At 60.9% G+C, this 17717-nt stretch overlaps 2 protein-coding genes across 2 annotated transcripts in view; both read right to left on the bottom strand.

Annotated features, from left to right (window-relative positions):
• LOC117639275 overlaps positions 1–17717 on the bottom strand; it is a 380425-nt gene that overhangs the window by 112203 nt on the left and 250505 nt on the right. The window lies entirely within an intron of this gene.
• The window catches only part of LOC117639707 (irregular chiasm C-roughest protein-like), an 87381-nt gene that overhangs the window by 4339 nt on the left and 65325 nt on the right, over positions 1–17717 (bottom strand). The window lies entirely within an intron of this gene.

Below are 17717 nucleotides of genomic sequence, written 5' to 3'. Positions count from 1 at the left end.
ACACGGGTACCGACTGCACCGAGCAAGGAGCAAGGCCGAGGGAACGGGAACCCGGAGAGCTTGTTTTGCAAGAGCACACCCCTCCCTGCCTCAGCCCCTTCTCTCTCTCTCTCTCTCTCTCTCTCTCTCTCTCTCTCTCTCTCTCTCTCTCTCTCTCTCTCTCTCTCTCTCTCTCTCTCTCTCTCTCCTCTGTTCCTCCTCCAGATCGTGAAAACAAACCAGAGTGAATTTAAATGAACAGCCCGCCGCCTGGGAGCAGAGTAGACCCGCCTCGGCGCACCAGCCCAGGCACCAGCCCAACCCTCATAAGGACACTGGCAGGGTTATGGCCGAAAACCTCCCTCACACACACACACACGCGCGGCGAGAGCCGGGAGACACGAACTCACACACACACTGGCGACAGACACACAGAAGAACATTTGAGAGAAGCAGACCGACGACTTTTTCTCGATTTCGTCATGTCAATGTTATCGGGGCAATCGCCCCCGACGACGATGGAGAGGAAGGAGGTTCCAGATGAAATTATTTGAGAAGCGGAAGTGGATCGGGGTGGGGGCGGGGGGAGTGAGAGTAGGGTGTGGAAAGGAAGCGAAGAGAGAGAGAGAGAGAGAGAGAGAGAGGGCAAAGGATCATGGGGCGTGAAACGCGCACTGAAACGCTGCCGAGCTAACTGCCACTGAGATGGATACCGGGGACAGTTGCGCGGGGGGGGGGGGGGGTAAACGTCAAGAAGCAAATCCCGGTGCGGAGAAGGGGCGCGCGCGGTTCTGACACGTGTTGTAATCCAGGCGGGCTGATTCCGAGCCGCTGGTCTGCCTGTCTCTCTCGCACTCACGGGTCGACCCCTATCGGTGCGAGAGAGAGGGACAGAGCGACGCGACCTCGGCATCAGCCTCCATGCGCGGCGTGGACGGCCTCGGGTCCTGCCTGACACACTCGCGGAGGAGGAGGGGGGCTCGCTTTACTATTAGCACACGGATACATCGGAAAAGGAAGATTGCGCCGCCGACGTCAGCAAATACAGTCCCGGGCAGGCAGGCAGGCAGCCCGAGCTGGCAGCCCGCCTCATCTTGAGGGCTTCGCTAGCCTCGCTGCGAGGCGCAGCGCGCAGCCTGATGAAGGCGCGGGGAGATTTAGCGCGCAATGGAGTGCCGTGGCCGTGGCCTGCCAGTGGCGTGGCCTGCCAGTGGCGTGGCGTGGATCCATCCCAGCCCAGCCGGGATGGGATGTGGGCGAGTTAAGGCAGGATGACGACGATCCCCTTGCTGCCTTCCACACGCGCAGCGCCACGCAGCGCTCTGCCGGTCGGACTCGGGGGACGTATCCGCCCCACAGTGGAGGCAGCCAAGGCAGCCGCGCCAAGGCCTCGCCGTCACTCAGCCCCGCCCCGCCGCTCGGCTTAAACCCTCCCCCCCCCTCCATTTTAAAAATAAGGGCCTTCGCTTGGTGAACGAGCGAAATTCCAGTGTGGATGACGAGCGTCTGGCGGTGAGGCCGAGAGCGCCCGCGTGCCGCGGGGTAGGCAACCCGAGCGCCAGCCCTGCGCGCCGGCACAGGCCGCCTCGCCGGCGGCGGCCTACTTCGCCGATTCGCAAGTTCGATTCCCGCCGCCGCCGCCACCGGGTCGCGAATCGATTTTGAATTTTTTTTTTCGTGCCGCCGAGATGAAAACACTTTGGAGATGCGGCGGAGCGACGCCGCAAGTTCGGCACCGCTCTCTCTCTCTCTCTCTCTCTCTCTCTCTCTCTCTCTCTCTCTCTCTCTCTCTCTCTCTCTCTCTCTCGGACCGGAAGTGTGATAAATGGAAGGCGGCGTGTATACACAAGTTGGGCGGAAGGGACCATAAACAAAGACAAGTGACTGCAGCGGATAACGTCCGGATAGTTTTATGATAAAACTTGGCCCGATCTCCAAGTAAAAATAGAATTGGTCCGGACGGAAAAACAACAGGGACCGGCCTAATTGCCGGGGCCCTACACTGGAAGCCGAAGTCCCCCTTTTTTCTTGCGCAGTGTCCCTCCGGCCCCCGGCCCGTCCGTCTATTCGTATTTCGCCCTGTTGGTGACTTTATTTGTTTTTCGCGCGGCCGCCGAAAAGTTTACGGTAGTTGTGCAAGTGTAACGGGCCACGGTGTTCCCAAACAGCTTCCAGCTTTGCCTCGGCTTTGCTGGTGCCCCTCGCGGTGCCCCGCCCCATCCACTTCCTTATTTTTCCTCTCTCTTTATTTCTGAAAGACGACTTGACGAATTCTTCCGTCACAGCGGCCGCTCCCTAACCCCGCAAGTGAGCTCGGCTCCGAAAAACTTTCCCGCTCGCAAACACAATTCCGGATGTACTAATTCAGAGTTATCAATTTCTCCCCTCGTCCTCGCGCGGTCACGCCCCGGCCTCGCCCGCGCCGCGCCGGCCGACCCAAATCTTGAGTTTAAAAAAATAATTCCGGCGGGCGGGCTGCGCTGGCAGCGTGCGTGGCAGAAACGCCTCTCCCGCAGCGCTCATTAGCATAGTGGCGACGTAATTAGGAAGGGGGGGGGCTGCCCATCCATACAGCACAGGAAGGGGAACAGAGGCGGTGGACTCGATGCGGAGCGGTGTCTGTCTCTCTCGCACCGCCACGGCACGCACCGCGAGTGCGAGAGAGACAGAGCGTCCTTGGCGGCCGTGTCTGCGCCGACGGCGTCCTCCCCAGTTGGCACCTGATGCACCTCCCTTCATTACCACGGCGATCGGAGTGGCAGGGCAGGATGCTGGCGGGGACCTGGGACTCCAACCGCGTCTCTCGGCGAGGTCGTTTTTCCGGGTGCAGTTCCGGTTGTTGTAAGTGCCTCGCGGACCGTGACCGCATGAATTTTCTATTTTCTCCCAGGGCGCGGGGGAGGGGGGGGGGCAGAGCGACCCGGACACGCTGCTGCTGCAGTCTGCGGCACTAGAAGTGCGTCGCGAGGCTGCGTCGCTGCGTCGTCGCGGACCTGGTAATGGGGCAAACACCGCGCCTGCCTGCCTTGCCTCTCCACGCGACGCGCCCCTCTCCCGGGACCCCCCCCCCCCCCCCCCCCCGCCCTCCAGCACGCTGCGCCGACGGCACCACGGCCTGCGGCAGGGAGGTGAAGGAGGCCGCGAGGGTGGATAAGTGTATGCAGTCAGTCAGCGAGTGTGGAGTACACACACACACACACACACAGCGCCGAGTGGCTGGGGCGGCGGGAGGCACGGCGAGACGAACACAACACACACACACACACACAGAGGCAATTACCCCCGCGGTGCCATTGCCCGCGGCGTCGCGGCGTCGACTCGGATCCGTTTTAAAAGAAGCGCCCGCCAGACAATACGAGACAGAGCGATTCCCGCGGCGCCCCCCCCCCCCTTTTCGTTTCAGAACCGCCGCGCTGGCCTGACATCTTGGGCGCTAGCGCTAGCTGCAGCACCGCAGGGTCCGGGGCCGGGCGCCGCCACTTGAAGCGCTCCGAGCAGTACAAGCCCTACAAGCCGCGGCGGCGGCGGCCCTTGCGGTGCAGGCGCTGGCTGCCTGGCTGGCGGTCGGCGCTGCTGGGAAAATGTGTTTATTGTTGGGGGCTTGCATTGTTAGCCCGCAACAATGGGTCCCATACCGCCGAGTGGAGGCTAGCCGGCCGGGCAGTGCCACAACGGCCCACCGCCGGCCGGGTGCAGTACGGGCCGCCGAACGCGCTCTCTCTCTCTCTCTCTCTCTCTCTCTCTCTCTCTCTCTCTCTCTCTCTCTCTCTCTCTCTCTCTCTCTCTCTCTCTCTCTCTCTCGCCGCCGCGGCCCCGTGCGAGAGAGACGGAGAGCACCTTAATGAGTGCGGCCCCACCGCGTTCCCACCATCAGTATGCGCCGCCAATCAGAACAACGCCGCCGTCTGCAGCCTTACAGTGTAGCAGTGTACAGTGCAGGCTGCAATTACCACAAATCATCTCACAGTGCGGGCCCGCGCCTTGCCGCCTTGTTTCGTGTTTACTTTCGGACAGATTTTACTTGGAATCGGGGTTCGCTCTTCGGTCTTTTCGAGGGGGCTTCCTTTAGAAGTTACGCCCCGTCGACGCACACGCCTTGCTCGTCGGCCAGCGTGATGCAGCCGCAACAACAACAACACAATCAAAACAAAAACAGCATGAAAACGGAAAGCGATTTCGGAGACAGTGTAGGGTCGGAGCGCGGTAAGAAAGGGGGGGGGGAGCCCCAAGATATTGGCGCGGCTGCTTGGCGGCGACAGCATCAGCAGACCGATTCCGGAGGGCTCCGCTCCGTCGCTCCGTCTCTGTCGCACTCGCGGCGCGTCCCGTCGCGGTGCGAGAGAGACAGAGCGTCTTCGGAGGGGCCGGGCTGGCTGGAATAGACCAGGTCGCAGAGGCCCTCGCCGGCAAGGCAGACGAGAGCCAAGCCTTCTTGGCACGGCCCCACCCCGTTCCAGTCCTTGTTAGGGAGCCCTTCTCATTATCTCACCTAATTATGAGCGCCACCTATAGAATTCCGTTCGCGCACACACACGCACACACACACACACACACAAGGCGGGCACAAAGGGAAGGTGCTCGGCGAACTTGGCGGCACGGACCAAGTTATTGGTGCGCATCCGTGCGGCCTGCGACGCGGCGACGCGGCCCAGCCCGGCCCGGGCACAGTCCGGGCACAGCTCGGCCCCAGGCACACGGCCCGGGGCCCGGGCACGTAGGGGATAAATTTCGGGGCGGAAATTTCAAGCCCGCGCCCTTTGGAATCGACTACAGGCCGCCGGGACGCGCGTGGTAAAAAACTTTGCCGTGGTTCACCGGGCTTACCTGAGGGAACCCTAGCCGACCCCCTCCACTCCGCGGTGGCGGTGGCGGTCCAGGCGCCTGGCCAGGCCTGCCGACGCTTCTTCGGAAAGTCCGAAAAGACGACCCCTTCGACCTTCACGGTCTTCAAGGCCTCCAGGCCCCCTTCCCTCCAGATATTATCACTTCACCGACTTCATCGCCAGGAGACACACCACACCCGCAAAAAAGAACCCACCACGCCGTTAAAAGGCCCGCGCTGTCTCTCTCCCACTCACACGGCGTGCGAGAGAGACGGGCGCATTACTGCTGTCTCCGCCACTGTAAGGCCCTTAGCTCAACTGACCGGCCGGCCCTCCTTTGCGAAGCACGACCGAAACTTTTGGCACACTTTGGAGCCGCGGCCGGCGAGCGTCGAGCCGAGCGGAGCCGAGTCCGCCCGCAGCACTGCTGCAACGACGGGGCAACGACCCGATGGAGCTGGATGGGGACTCTCAACAGCCAACTTGGAGGCACTGATAAGAACGCCGAGTCCAGCACCACACGCACACACCACACACACACACACGGCGCTCACGGCAGTCTGAGCAAACAACAAAATGTGCCCTATCTGGCATCAAGGCCGTTAGTAAATACACAAACACCCCCTTTTCCCGGCGCGTGGACTCTTTAATTTTGAATGGCGTCGCCGCGTGGCGCTGCAGCGAGCGGATCGCGCACGCAGTGGCGGAGGGGAGGGGGAAGGTCGGACCGAAAAGAGGAACAAACAGTGGAGCGGAGACGCCGCCAACAACAAACTCTCACACACTCCGTAGTGCGTCGAGAGCAGCCCCGCGGTCCTGGGAGGGAAGACGCACGCCACTACAGACTACGGTGTGCGAGAGAGACAGACGCGAAGCGGACTCTTCGGCATTCGCATGCTGCCTGCCTTCCTGGGAGGGAAGTCACAGGCAAGGCAGCGCGGCGACGCAGCCACACTGGCAATTACAGTGCAGTGGGTCGGTTCACGACATCGCACGGTGCGCCCCGCTATCGGCACACACACTGTACCACTGCCGCGCTCCTGGCGAGCGTCGGCGCTTAAAAACGACGCCTGGCGTCGCGGCGCGTTCGCCCTTTGCAGGGAAAAGCAGAAAGGGGGGGGGAAGGGCCTAAGTGCGTTTTTATGGCCCGGGCGTATCGCAACTTGCGTGTGACGTCACCGCCGAAACTATTAACCCCCACGCAGCACGCCGTATACCGTCACGGGCGTGGTGGGCGCGCGCGACGCGTGTGGACGACCTGGCGCGCACACACACACACACACACTCGCTCCCTCTCAGGGCGGTGCCTTGCTTGGCGGAGGATATGATGCGCTAATGTCCTCGGGGACGACGACGTCGGGCGTGCGCGCCTCTCTCCTGCGCCATACCGCCCCCCGGCATTGCAATCGTGTTCGGAGTACAGTGTCGGGGAAAAAGCTGGCGCTGGCGGTACAGTCTCGGGAAAAAATAGTCTAGCTTTCGGAGAACAGTTTCAGGGAAATAAAAAGACTGAAGCTTTCGGAGTACAGTCGGCGTTCGGCGTGGTCTCGGCGACGGCGGTCTCGAGGCGCTTATTCGCAGGGCGGCCGGCGACGAAGATTCTGCGAATAACGTCCTGCGGCCCTTCGATCAAGGACCGGAAACAATATCCCGCCCTAAACGGAACCCCATCGCCGGCACTCCCACGCCGGAAACGGTGCCGGGGCCGCCGCGCCGCCGACCTGGAGGGACGGAGAACCTCGCCGTCGGCGACCTGGAGGACCCCCGTCGTCGGCGACCTGGAGGACCTCGCCGTCGACGCCGCCACCGTGGCGGTCACTCGCATTACGATTACGTCACCGGCGACGCAAATGAAATAATTAGTCCTGCTGCGTGGGACTGCGTGAGACTGGCGGCGTCGCTCCGTTTCGCTACCGTTTGCGCCACACCGTGTACACCGTAAGCGCGCAGACAGTCTTTGCCGCCGGAATTCATTACGAATCAACAAGACGAAGGTGGCGCTGCCTGTCTGCCACACTGCCAGACGCGGCGGGACGTGAGGCGACAGAAGCACCGCTCGGCGAAAATGAAGAGGCAGCAAGGGGAAAAAAGGAAACAGCAAAAACAACAACTGGGACACACGTCGCCGCGGTGGCGGTTCACTCGCGGCAGTAAAGAACAACACTCAACGACCTCTCATTTCCAAGCAGACTGCACCAACAGAAAGGTGTTTTTTTGGTGCCTTTTTTTTGGATGCGTTTGAGAGCAGACGATTCAGGCCAAGAATGTTTTCGCACTTGGTTGAACAATTTGAATATTGAAACAAACACGCGTATACTAGCAAAGATCAAAAACATTTCTTTTTTTTTTTAAGAATTATTTTATTGTTTTGAAACGAAACAACATTGAAAACTGGGAATATTGCTTTCAGGAGTGGCTTTCTAACATTGCGTCAACGAGAGAAGAAGCAATCGGAAAAGCAAGTCGCCTCGTCAGCAAAACGCAGTCGGAAAGGAGCGGGTCTCTGGCTTCGATGAGATGCACGACCGATACGCCGCAGAGAACTCGGAAGGACCCTTCTCTCTCTCTCTCTCTCTCTCTCTCTCTCTCTCTCTCTCTCTCTCTCTCTCTCTCTCTCTCTCTCTCTCTCTCCGGTCCGGTCGCCAGCCTGTCGCCAGCTTCCCCAGTCATCGGTCCCAGAGGAGCCCGGCAGCAGGACGCTGCACCAAATGATTTCTTCCCGACATGATTGGATGAAGGGCGAGGCCGAGAGAGGGAGAGAGACAGAGAACATAATGCTGAGCTGCAAAAATTGAAGCCAGCGAGGCGCGGCGGGGGAAGGGAGGGGGGGGGGGAGGGGGCACGTCGCATTGATGTACCGCTGGGCTGGCCGCGAGGGCTCCGGGCTGCTGCTCCTCGCAGTGCCGTCCCTCCCGCACTCGCGGGCCGTCAGGGCGGTGCGAGAGAGACGGCGCAGCAACAAACAAAAGATTATCCTCCGTATCGAGGAATTAGGCCCAGCCTGGCGGGCCGCGCGGCCACCAGGGGCGCCGAAAAAAGGGCAACATATTGGGAACGGGCAGCGCGGCCAGCATGCACGACCTCGGCGAAGGGCCCCGAAAGGGCTCCGGGGCGGCGGAGGGCGTCGAAGGGCCCTCGAACCAATAACGGGCCACGACTTCCACTCTATTAGACGTGTTGGCCGGCAGCGGAGCGGCGGAGCAGCGAACGGCGGCGAAAACGCTGCAGCAAACCCCTCCCGCGCCAACAACACCCCCGTCATCAAGCTCGCACCACTCCGAAGGGCCGCCCCAGGGCCCGAGGGGGAGGGGGTGGGGGAGGGGGCAAGCGAGTGGAGCGTTCGATTGCTCTCAAAGGATTTGTGCAACATAATCAGAAGTTGAGGGCCCGGCCAGGCGGCTGGGCTGCAGGATCGGGGTAGTTCCAGCGCCAGAGTACGGTGCACAGGGCGTTACCCAGGACGTTACCAGGGCGTTACCGCCCCCCGCCCCGCTCGCCATCCAGATTATGGTGCAGCGGCGGGGGGCGCGCGGGGCCCCGTGGGGGGTCCGACTCGTCCGACGTGTGCGTGGCGGGCAGGCCGGCAGGGCAGGCCGGCAGGCTAGACGAGTCAAAAGTAGAGCTTTCCCATGAAGCTAATTAAAGCATTAGACGGGTCGTGGGAGTGGCGGCCCCGCGATCTTATCGGCCCCATTACCATAATGGCAGCCAGGATGACCGCCACTCTGCACCTGCCAGGCGCCCCGCCCCGCCCGCCCGCGCAGGATGCGTGACGCGCGGTGGTCCAGTCCTGCACGCCGCGACGGCCACCACACTGCTAGCGCCAGCCGCTCGCCGGGCCTCGGCCCGCCAAGGGCCAGCAGGCCGAAAGGACATAAAGATAACGACGCGCTAATGCGCACGCGCGCTGAGAACGCGCCAGACACGCCACTGCAAGCCACGCCGCCACTGCTGGGAACGTGCTGCAGTGCACCGGGCCGACCGCCCAACAGCGCTGCCCGTGTCCATCACCGCGGGGCACCGACCTCAAAGCAAAAAGTACCGCACAGGTCAAAAAACTTCAAAAAAAAAACTTTTAGTATTTTTTTGCGAAATTTTTTGATTTTGACCGCTAAAAGTCCGACCCAAACGCAACCACGAGGCGAATTAAAGATTCCCCCAAATACAGACCATGACTGCACTACTCCCTCCGCCCCCCTCCCTCCTCCCCGCTGACGCATAATTTTCGCGTTTGTTCCAACCGATTTAAATTCTAATTAGAGTGTCGGGGCGGTGTCCGATCCGTCGTGTTGGTGTGTGTGTGTCCGTGTGCGTGCGTGTGAGTGCGTGCGCTAGTCACGGTGTACACGCACGTCCGTGAGCGCTTCGACATATTGTGGCCGCCGATGCGGCGACGCCTGTCCAGCAGTGTACCAGTGCTCTGGAGTGTGAGTGAGAGAGTGCGTGAGCGAGAGCCACCCCCCGAGGATTAATTGAAATCCAGCACATTACAAAATTATCCGCGCTTGCACTGGGATCGGCTTGCGTATGTATGAGGACCGCATCGATTTGAACGTGTCGTTAAAATACTGGTGAAATACGAATAAAATTTACTGAAATGAAAAGAACCATGGGGGATTTCAAGAACTACGGGTCGTCAAGGCTTCGATTTCTTTGCTCTGGTTTCACGAAAATGTGACTGACTTCGATAGCTTCTGACTGCCTCGATCGGGATTTCGAGAGAAATGGTCCTCCTCCGTTTCTGTCTTGCCTTTGAAAGTCGGTGGAGAGCAGGAAAGAGGAGCCAACTTTCCTGCTGCAAGGGGGATGAATGCAGGGTAGTGCGACTACACCTGCGGAGTGGCTGGCGAAGTGGCTTCGCACAAAGAGACGCCTAGGGGGGCCACGGGGCGGGCGGCGTGCTGCATACCTCCTTTGCCCCGGAGCCGCAGTCGGAATGGCACTGGAGCAAGACAACCTTGAAAGGAGTGGCAACCGTAGCTGGCATTTCCCTGCCGCCGCCTGTATGGCTTGTTGTTCGTTAGTGCTCTGGCGGCACGTCCTGGAAAAGGAGGGGGGGGCAAAGAGTGTTTAGTTTCAGGCCGCCTGCGCAATTCGGCGGCGTTGTGACCTTGCGCCGACCCGGCGCGCGGAGGCCTTCGACGCGCAGAGAGAGAAAGAGAGAAAGAAAGAAGAAAAGGGCGAGGGAGAAAGAGAGACGCGAGAAAAAAGAGCGCTTTAAATTAGAGAAAAAAGAGATCTTTTTCTCGGGGGGTCGGCGACGAGCTGGCACGTCACGCCCCAGCCGCGGCACGGCACGGCCAGTCGCAGGCACAGTTGGTGGCGACGAGCTGTGGGGTTCTCCGCAGTCACATCACACTCCGGGCATATATTCACACTGGTCTCACATTTAAAAAACAAAAACTTTGAAAAAAAAAGTAAAGTCCCCGCATTTTAAATTTGAATTTTCAGGTGCACGTGTCTCTCTGGATAATTGCAGAGCAGGGCTGCTGTGACAGTGACAGGCAACCAGGTTAGCGCTAATGCTGTTTATCGGTGTGTGTACCCCGTCCACTGCAGTGCTCTGTGTGTGTGTGTGTGTGGTGAGTAGTGTAGGTCGGAAAGTAGGGGGAGGGTACGGGACTTGACGGATAGAAACGCATCAGACGTAACGGATGAGTTCCGTTCGGCCGCAGTGCAGTGGACTCCACACACGCGCGCGCACACACACAAACACACAACGAGTGCTTTCCCCGCAGACGGCCACTTTTTCGAAATTCGCGCGCTGCTTACAGTGTACCCTCCGCTACCCCTACTCACTCGGCCCGGCTGTCCGGCTGAATACACACATGTCTCTCACAATGGCGGACGTGGCCTAATCTTATCTCAGCAAGACTGTCCACCGATCCAACAAAAGCCAGAACCTCCGGGGAACGGGAGCCGCGAGGGGCGAACGAGAGTGAGAGAGAGCGAGAAAGAGAGAGAGAGAGAGAAAAAACTGAGCCACTTCTCCGTCCTTCCAGCTGGACATTGCCAAAATCTGCTCCTTTATCTGGGCGGCAACGTCGTGCGCACAAATGGAGACATTGTACAAGCGCCACAAAGACCATCCGTCTTTTTTCACCATTTTTCGTCTTCTAGTTTTTTTGCGGTGTGTCGTCGGCCTCCGTTCCCAGCGGAGTAACAACATTTGCAACTATTTCGAGCGCGCGGTCGCCGCTCGGAATGTTTGACGTGTGTTTCCTCGCTCCCGGTGTTTTCTCTTTCGAGGACAGCTTCCCGCGTCTTTGACGAAGAACCCCCGCGACAGCCAACACCAAGGGGAGGGAGAGAGAGAGAGAGGAGAGAGAGAGAGAGAGAGAGAGAGAGAGAGGACTGCCCTTCGCGGGCCCTTGGCTCGCACCTCCATGCGTGGCCCGCACAAAAACAAAGGGGGTGGCCCGGCGCCCCAGGGGCCGTCGCGAGGGCAGGGCTCGCCGGCCTGCCTGGCTAGGCCCGGCTCGGCCCGGCTAACTCGAAGCGACGGCGGACCAATGCTTGTCACGCTCAACTCAAAGGGAGGGGAGGGGGAGACCTAATCGGGTCTCCAGTCTGCTCGTGTGTGGGAGAGACAGAGAGAGAGAGAGAGAGAGAGAGAGAGAGAGAGAGAGAGAGGGGCTGTGCGTGCTAAGGTGTCCTCTATCGCATCCTAACTCGCTGCCCCCGCCCCGACATGCACGACTGTACGACACCCCAGCCAGTCCGGGTATAAAGGGAAGAGCAGCGGGAAGACGCAGGACGCCGACGGGGAAGCGACGACGTCGACGGTAGATGAAATGGCATCACGAAAAATGTCGTAATTTCGTCGGATAAAAGGCGACGTGTGCGCGTGTCCCGACGCCAGCGCCACCCGGGCTGCGCTGCTGCGCTGGGTGCCGCTCCAGCCAGCCAAGGGGCCCAAGGCCGTTGGTGCCAAATGCCGCCGACAATGGACAGAGAGCGGGGCGCATTTCGGAAGCCGGGGCAGGCGGACGGACGGACGGACCAGCCTGAAACAGCGTGCCTGTTCCAGCCTGAAACAGCGTGCCTGTTCCAGCCTGAAACAGCGTGCCTGTTCCAGCCTGAAACAGCGAGCCTGTACCCGCAGATGGCATACGATCATGTGTGGTCTAGCCCTTAATGGTAATGGTAGGCGTCAGGGTAGGCAGCGCGGCGGGGCCGGTGGTGGAGCGCGTTGCCTACCCCGCGCTTGGCAGGCGCTAGTCGTCGCCGACGGCCTACCCGGCCAGGCCAACCAAGCCGCTCACTCGCAGCAGCTGCGTCGACAACGCGCTCCGCGACACGGCCAGGGCGCGGGGAGACTTCCGGGGAGAGACTGCCGGGAGAGACTCTGTCCTCAGCGAGGGCCCCAGAGGGGGCGGCGAGGGCGGCGAGGGCCCCGGAGGGAGCGCCGCGGCAGACACATGCGGGCCGAAAACTTGCGCAACGATACCGCACCACTGTGTTTGCATACCGTCTCAGCCGTACGGGAGGGTAAAGTGTTGACCTCCGGCACCCTCCCCCTCTCCCCCTCCCCTCCAGCTTCCAGAAACCGCGCGCCGGGGCCGCGGCGTCGTCGCCGTCGCCGGATCCCGAGGGGAAGAGAGAGAGAAGCAGGCCGCAGAGGCAGCGCTGAAGCAACGCAGAAGCGAGGCGGGTAGCAAAGGAATATTTGGAATTTCGTATTTCCCCGCGTAGTCGGAATGATACGCAGCTGGTTCGGCGGCAGCGGCGTGGCCGGAGGGGAGGGGAGGGCTTCCAGATCACTCTGATCTGTTCTCAAAATAATTCCGGACCGGCGTATCCACGGCCCCAGACGTCGCGCTGTCGAAACATTTCAATTTGCTGCGACTGGAATAAATCGGGGGCCCAAAGGGCGGGGCACTGCCTTGTTTCCAGTGTAGGGTCCGGAATTGGGGCAAGCCAAGCGAGTCGTCGGGTTGTTGCGGACCCCTGCTGCCGCCGCTGCGCGCTCGACACATTTGGCGCGATGTACTCCCATGGTGCTAAAGACTGCAGCCCCCCCACCCCCCCCCCCACTTCCCGACCGCACTGCACCGGACACAGCGCCCCTCGAGACGGTGGCACGGCGTGGCACGGCACGGCTCGGAGAGATACCGAACGAGAGGCCAGCCAGCCGGGCCGGCCGGCCGCAGAGGCTCGGACAGAGCCGCTGTAAAAATACAGAAAGGCGGAAGAAAAAGTGGAAAAATAGGTCAGCAGTGACCGTCAATAGAGGCGGGGGCTGTCAACTGTGCCCAAGTGCCCCAACCCAACCCGCCCTTCCCACAGAGGCCCCCTCCCCCCCCACCTCAAGGCAAGGGCGCCGGAAAGCGCGCATTCGTGAGGATATTGAGATGGCAATATGACCGAGCGGGGCAACGTGCGCCTGGAAGAAAAGGAGAGAGAGAGAGAGAGAGAGAGAGAGAGAGAGAGAGAGAGGCGGGGAGGGGCAGGAATTGAGACGCACTATTCTCTGCCAGCACGGCCGCCCTGCCTGCGAGGCCTGCCAGGCCTGCCAGGCGCCCTTGAACTTTATCTGGCCCTTCTTCTTTCCTGCATCTGCCTAGAGCCAACCTCTAGAGCCGACCTAGAGCCAGGCGGGGCGCCAAGCCCCAACGGCCTACCCCACGGCTTGCCCTGCGGCGAGCCGCTTCCCAGGGCCCAAGCTTGCGCAAGCCACTCCGTCGCACAGTGGGCCAGAACTCCAGACGCGCTTTGAGCTCCAGAGTCGCTAAATGAGGCTTAAATCGAACGTGTGACCCCACCAATGGATTCCTCGTTCCGAGAGCAATCCATTGGTGGGGTCACACGGTCGGTTCGAGTCCCATTGAGCGACTCTGCAGCTTAAAACGCGTCCAGAATTTCGACCGCCTCCACCGGTCTTCCGGCCCACTGTGCGACGGCCGGGGGCAGGGGGTGGAAACGGCGCTGATTTGGCGGGCCATGGCTGCGGCGATGCGTGCACGGCCGTTGTTTGTTGTTTTTTTGTGGTTCCTAGAAACCCACTTTCTAGCTAAAGTAGACATCTTATGCACAAATCCTGTATGTGTACTTCTAGAGTAATGTTGTCTTTTCGAGAACATAAGCCCGTTTTGAAGATTTGAAACCCACAGGACGAGTCATGGACATGTTTGTAACTTGTTTTAAATGGCTCATCCGCGTTCGGGCGCGGCGATTCTGGCCTGAAAACGCCGAAAAAAATGTAAACAAGTTACAAAAATGTGAATATCTCATTTTGTAAGTATCAATGCGGCCCAAGGAGCTTATTTGCTGATCCTTCAACCTTACTCTTTAAGTACGCGTTGAGGTTTTGTCGTTAAGACGACTACTTCAGCTGGAAAGTGGTTTACCAACTAACGCGGTAAAGTGGTGAAAACGGCAAAAACGGCCGTGCACGCATCGCCGCAGCCAAGGCCCGCCAAATCAGCCCCGTTTCCACCCCCTGCCGGGGGATGGCGCGACGCGCAGCACCGCCGCGCAGGCCGTCGCCGTCGTCGTGAACGCCAACGAGCAGGCGGGCCATTCTGCACAAAAATAACAAAGTACCCCTTCGCCGGGCGGCTGGGACGGGACAGGGGGAGGGATGGGGCCCCCCACCCCCACCACGACCACCCTAGAAAGATCTATACTGTGAAAAGAACGGCGACGCGCCAGGAAGCGGGGCGATAGAAACAAAAACAATCCAGCGAGACAGCGGCAGGGGTGGGGGGAACAGCACAACCGGAGAAATGCTGAATGGATGGCAAGGATTAGATGATCGCAGCAAGGCGAGGCATGAGGCAGCGCCACTGCAAAACGCCCTCCGTTCGAGTCGACGAACGCGCAAGCGAGGCGAGCCAAGGCGCGAAAGCTCATTTCAAATCTGGTGTGCTTTTCCTCGCTCCGTTCCTTATTCCGGCCGTTATGATTGACAGCGAATCTGATGGCGCGTACAGCCTGCTAAGAGCACCGCCTCACACGCCTGGAGCCCCGAGCCCAAGGCCCAGAGCCCCACCCACCCAGCACCACCCACTTTTTCATTTCCCAGAGCGGCGAGCTACTTTCTAATTTGAGGAAATCTGTTTCCCCACTGTCCCCCTGGCGCTGCAGGCTCATTCCGAACAGAGTCGCTCTGTCTCTCTCGCACTCACGGGGCGGCCCGTGGGGGTGCGAGGGAGAGGGACAACGCGTCCCTGGCCGGGCCAGGGCTGGGCCAGGGCTGGGCGGCCCCCCTCCAGGAAGACGGCCAGAGCGGACACCACGTCAGAGGGAGAAAAGTTGTGGCCTTGTTTTGAATAGGCACAATTAGCCGTACCCCTCCCGGGGTCCTCGCCCAGCACGGCGACCCCGCGGCCCCCGCGCCCCCTCGGGGGCTCCATTCAGCTCCTTGTAGTAATTGCCTTGCAGTGGGACAGAGTCGGACAGAGCCCCGTCGTCGGGGGCAGGCCAGGGCGCAGGCCACGGGTTCGTCGTTGGAGCGTGCAGGCGGCACTGCCTGGGCACTGCCGCCGAGTCGCTGGCCGTGCTGGAGGCCGTCCAAAAGGGTAAACTTGCCCCGCCTGTTCACCAGCCCGCGGCTGATGTGGCCCCCACTAATTATTTGTCATGTCGGACCGGCTCTCCAGGGCCGTGCCCAGGCCGTGCCCAGCAGGGAGAGCAAGGAGAGCAGGAATTTCAATTTGCGACCGCTCCAGATTCCCGCCGCACCGCCACTCTTTCCGATCCGCCTCGGCTCAGCCCGTCCGACGCGATGGTCCGGCAGCGTTCTGCCTCTCTCGCTCCCGGCGGCACGCTCCGCTGCGTCCTGGACAAGCTCCTGGAGATTTGAGCCGATCCAGCGAGGCGCTGCGGGGCCGCGGCGCCGCGCGCACCGCGGTTAACCTCACATAGCGGGCATAGCGGCGTGGCCGCGCGCGGACCGGATGAAACTCCCACATTCCAGCCTTCCAGCCCCTAAAGCCCGGGCCCCGCGCCGGAAGAGGGCGGGCTGCGGCCCCGGTCGCTCTGTCTCCCTCGCACCCACGCGGCGCCCCGGCAGTGCGAGAGGGACGGCCTCCAAAGGCGGTGCCCTCCCCGTATGCCCTGTCCGCCCTGGACATTCCGCGCGGCGCAGCGACCCACCTGCGGGCCGCGTCTGAAAAGCGCACAGTGGGCCAGAAGACCGGTGGAGGCGGACAACACTCTAGACGCGTTTTGAGCTCCAGAGTCGATAAATGGGACTCGAACCGAACGTGTGACCCCACCAATGGATTGCTCTCAGGACGAGGAATCCATTGGTGGGGTCACACGTTCGGTTCGAGTCCTGTTTAGCGACTCTGGAGCTCAAAACGCGTCTAGAGTTTCGTCCGCCTCCACCGCTCTTCTGGCCCACTGTGGAGCGCTTCTGTCTCTGTCGCACTCCTCGGACGTCGGACCGTGCGGTGCGAGAGAGACGGAGCGGCGCCTCGAAATCACTTGCGACTCTCCCTGAGCGGATGGCCGCGTCCGGCGGCCGTGCCGCGGAGACGTCGCGGACGTGATAAAAATGGCGCGCAGGGCCCCTCACGGCGCGTGTACGCACCTGGCCCGCCTGGACGGCCTGGACGCGCGCGGCAGCTGCTACCGCAATTTGTCACCCCGATGGGAGCAGCGGGGAGGGAGGGGGAGGGGGAGGGGGAGGCCCGGCACGGCGCGGGGGCGGCGGGCAGCGCCAAAGAAATTCTCTCCGGGGATGATGACTTCAATATTCGCAGAGCCGCGCGGTGCCCCAGTGCCGGTGCTGCGGGGAGCAGGGGGCTGAGTCGGCGGCGGTGGGCCTAGCCTAAGGCCCCAGGCCCGAGCCGCAACAGCGCAGGCCCAGGGGCAGACTACCTCGGGGTGGATCAGGATATCGCACGCGCAAAGAAGCAAAACGAAAAAAAAAGACCATGATATAAGTCAACTTCCCATAGGAAACGACGCACAGCGTTCGACTCAAGGTTCATCTCGATCAATGGTAAGTCCGCATCCCCTTTTTATTTCGCGTAAACATCTTCCAAAATTAAGTCGATTTTTCTGTAGCTCACGTCGGCTCACAGTGTATCTGGGTTATTTAATTTGAAAGTCCCCACCCTTTTTTTTCGTCAAAAGTTTCCTGGAATATTTTTGAGAATGCCGCTATTTTTTTTTTGTTCGTTTTTCCCTCCGACGCGGCTGCTTTACTTTTTCCCTGTCCGCACGTTATTGCGGCTTGATAATCCGAAGGCTGCCTGCCGGGCGGGGTGGCCAGCCCCGCCGAATATCGTCAAAAGTTGTTATTGGCGCCGGAGAGGCCAAAACGGGCGCCGCCCGTTACGTAATTGACGAACGGCATTCATTCCGAGGAGCCAGTCAGGCAGTATGGAGCGTTGTTTGCTGGTTTTTTTTTTCGGGTCACCGACACACAGCAGCGATGCCTTATCGTGGTGGCCTGGCAGTGTGGTGGGCGGGTCCGCGGCCGGCGCTCCAAACGTACCTGGAACAGAGAGAGACAGGCTGCATCAGTCAACGGGTCGCGGCGGTAGCGGCACGCAGTAGCGCTGCGACAGTGGTGCGACAGTCGGCCGCCGGGGGGCGCGGCGGCGCGCGGTCAGAGTGTATCAAGTTATCTCTCGCTCACGACCGCCTCAGACAGACACACTCCAAGTAGAATTTGTCTCCGGAGGGCGCCCCGCCGCGCTCTCGATTGGGTGAAACAGGCCGATGGATATCGAGAAGTTCCCCCCCCCCCCTCCCCCCCCCCCTCGCCCCCGCACGCACACAATAGCGTATCAAGCTATCCAGGGCAGATTGAGTTCCCCTTCCCCGCCGTTCCATGACGGCTGAGGGGGCGTAAGTGAGCTGTGTGTTCCTGGAGCCGAGCCCGTGAATACGCGAGACAGTGTGTCAGTCGCTTTCCAAACCCACGCCGCGTTCCACAGTGTTGTTATTAAAAGATTG

This window comes from Thrips palmi, unplaced genomic scaffold (genome assembly GCF_012932325.1).
Source record: "Thrips palmi isolate BJ-2018 unplaced genomic scaffold, TpBJ-2018v1 HiC_scaffold_11, whole genome shotgun sequence".
NCBI lineage: Eukaryota > Metazoa > Arthropoda > Insecta > Thysanoptera > Thripidae > Thrips > Thrips palmi.
The sequence above is the reverse complement of the archived record's forward strand: the minus strand, read 5'-3'. Positions and strand labels throughout refer to the sequence as shown.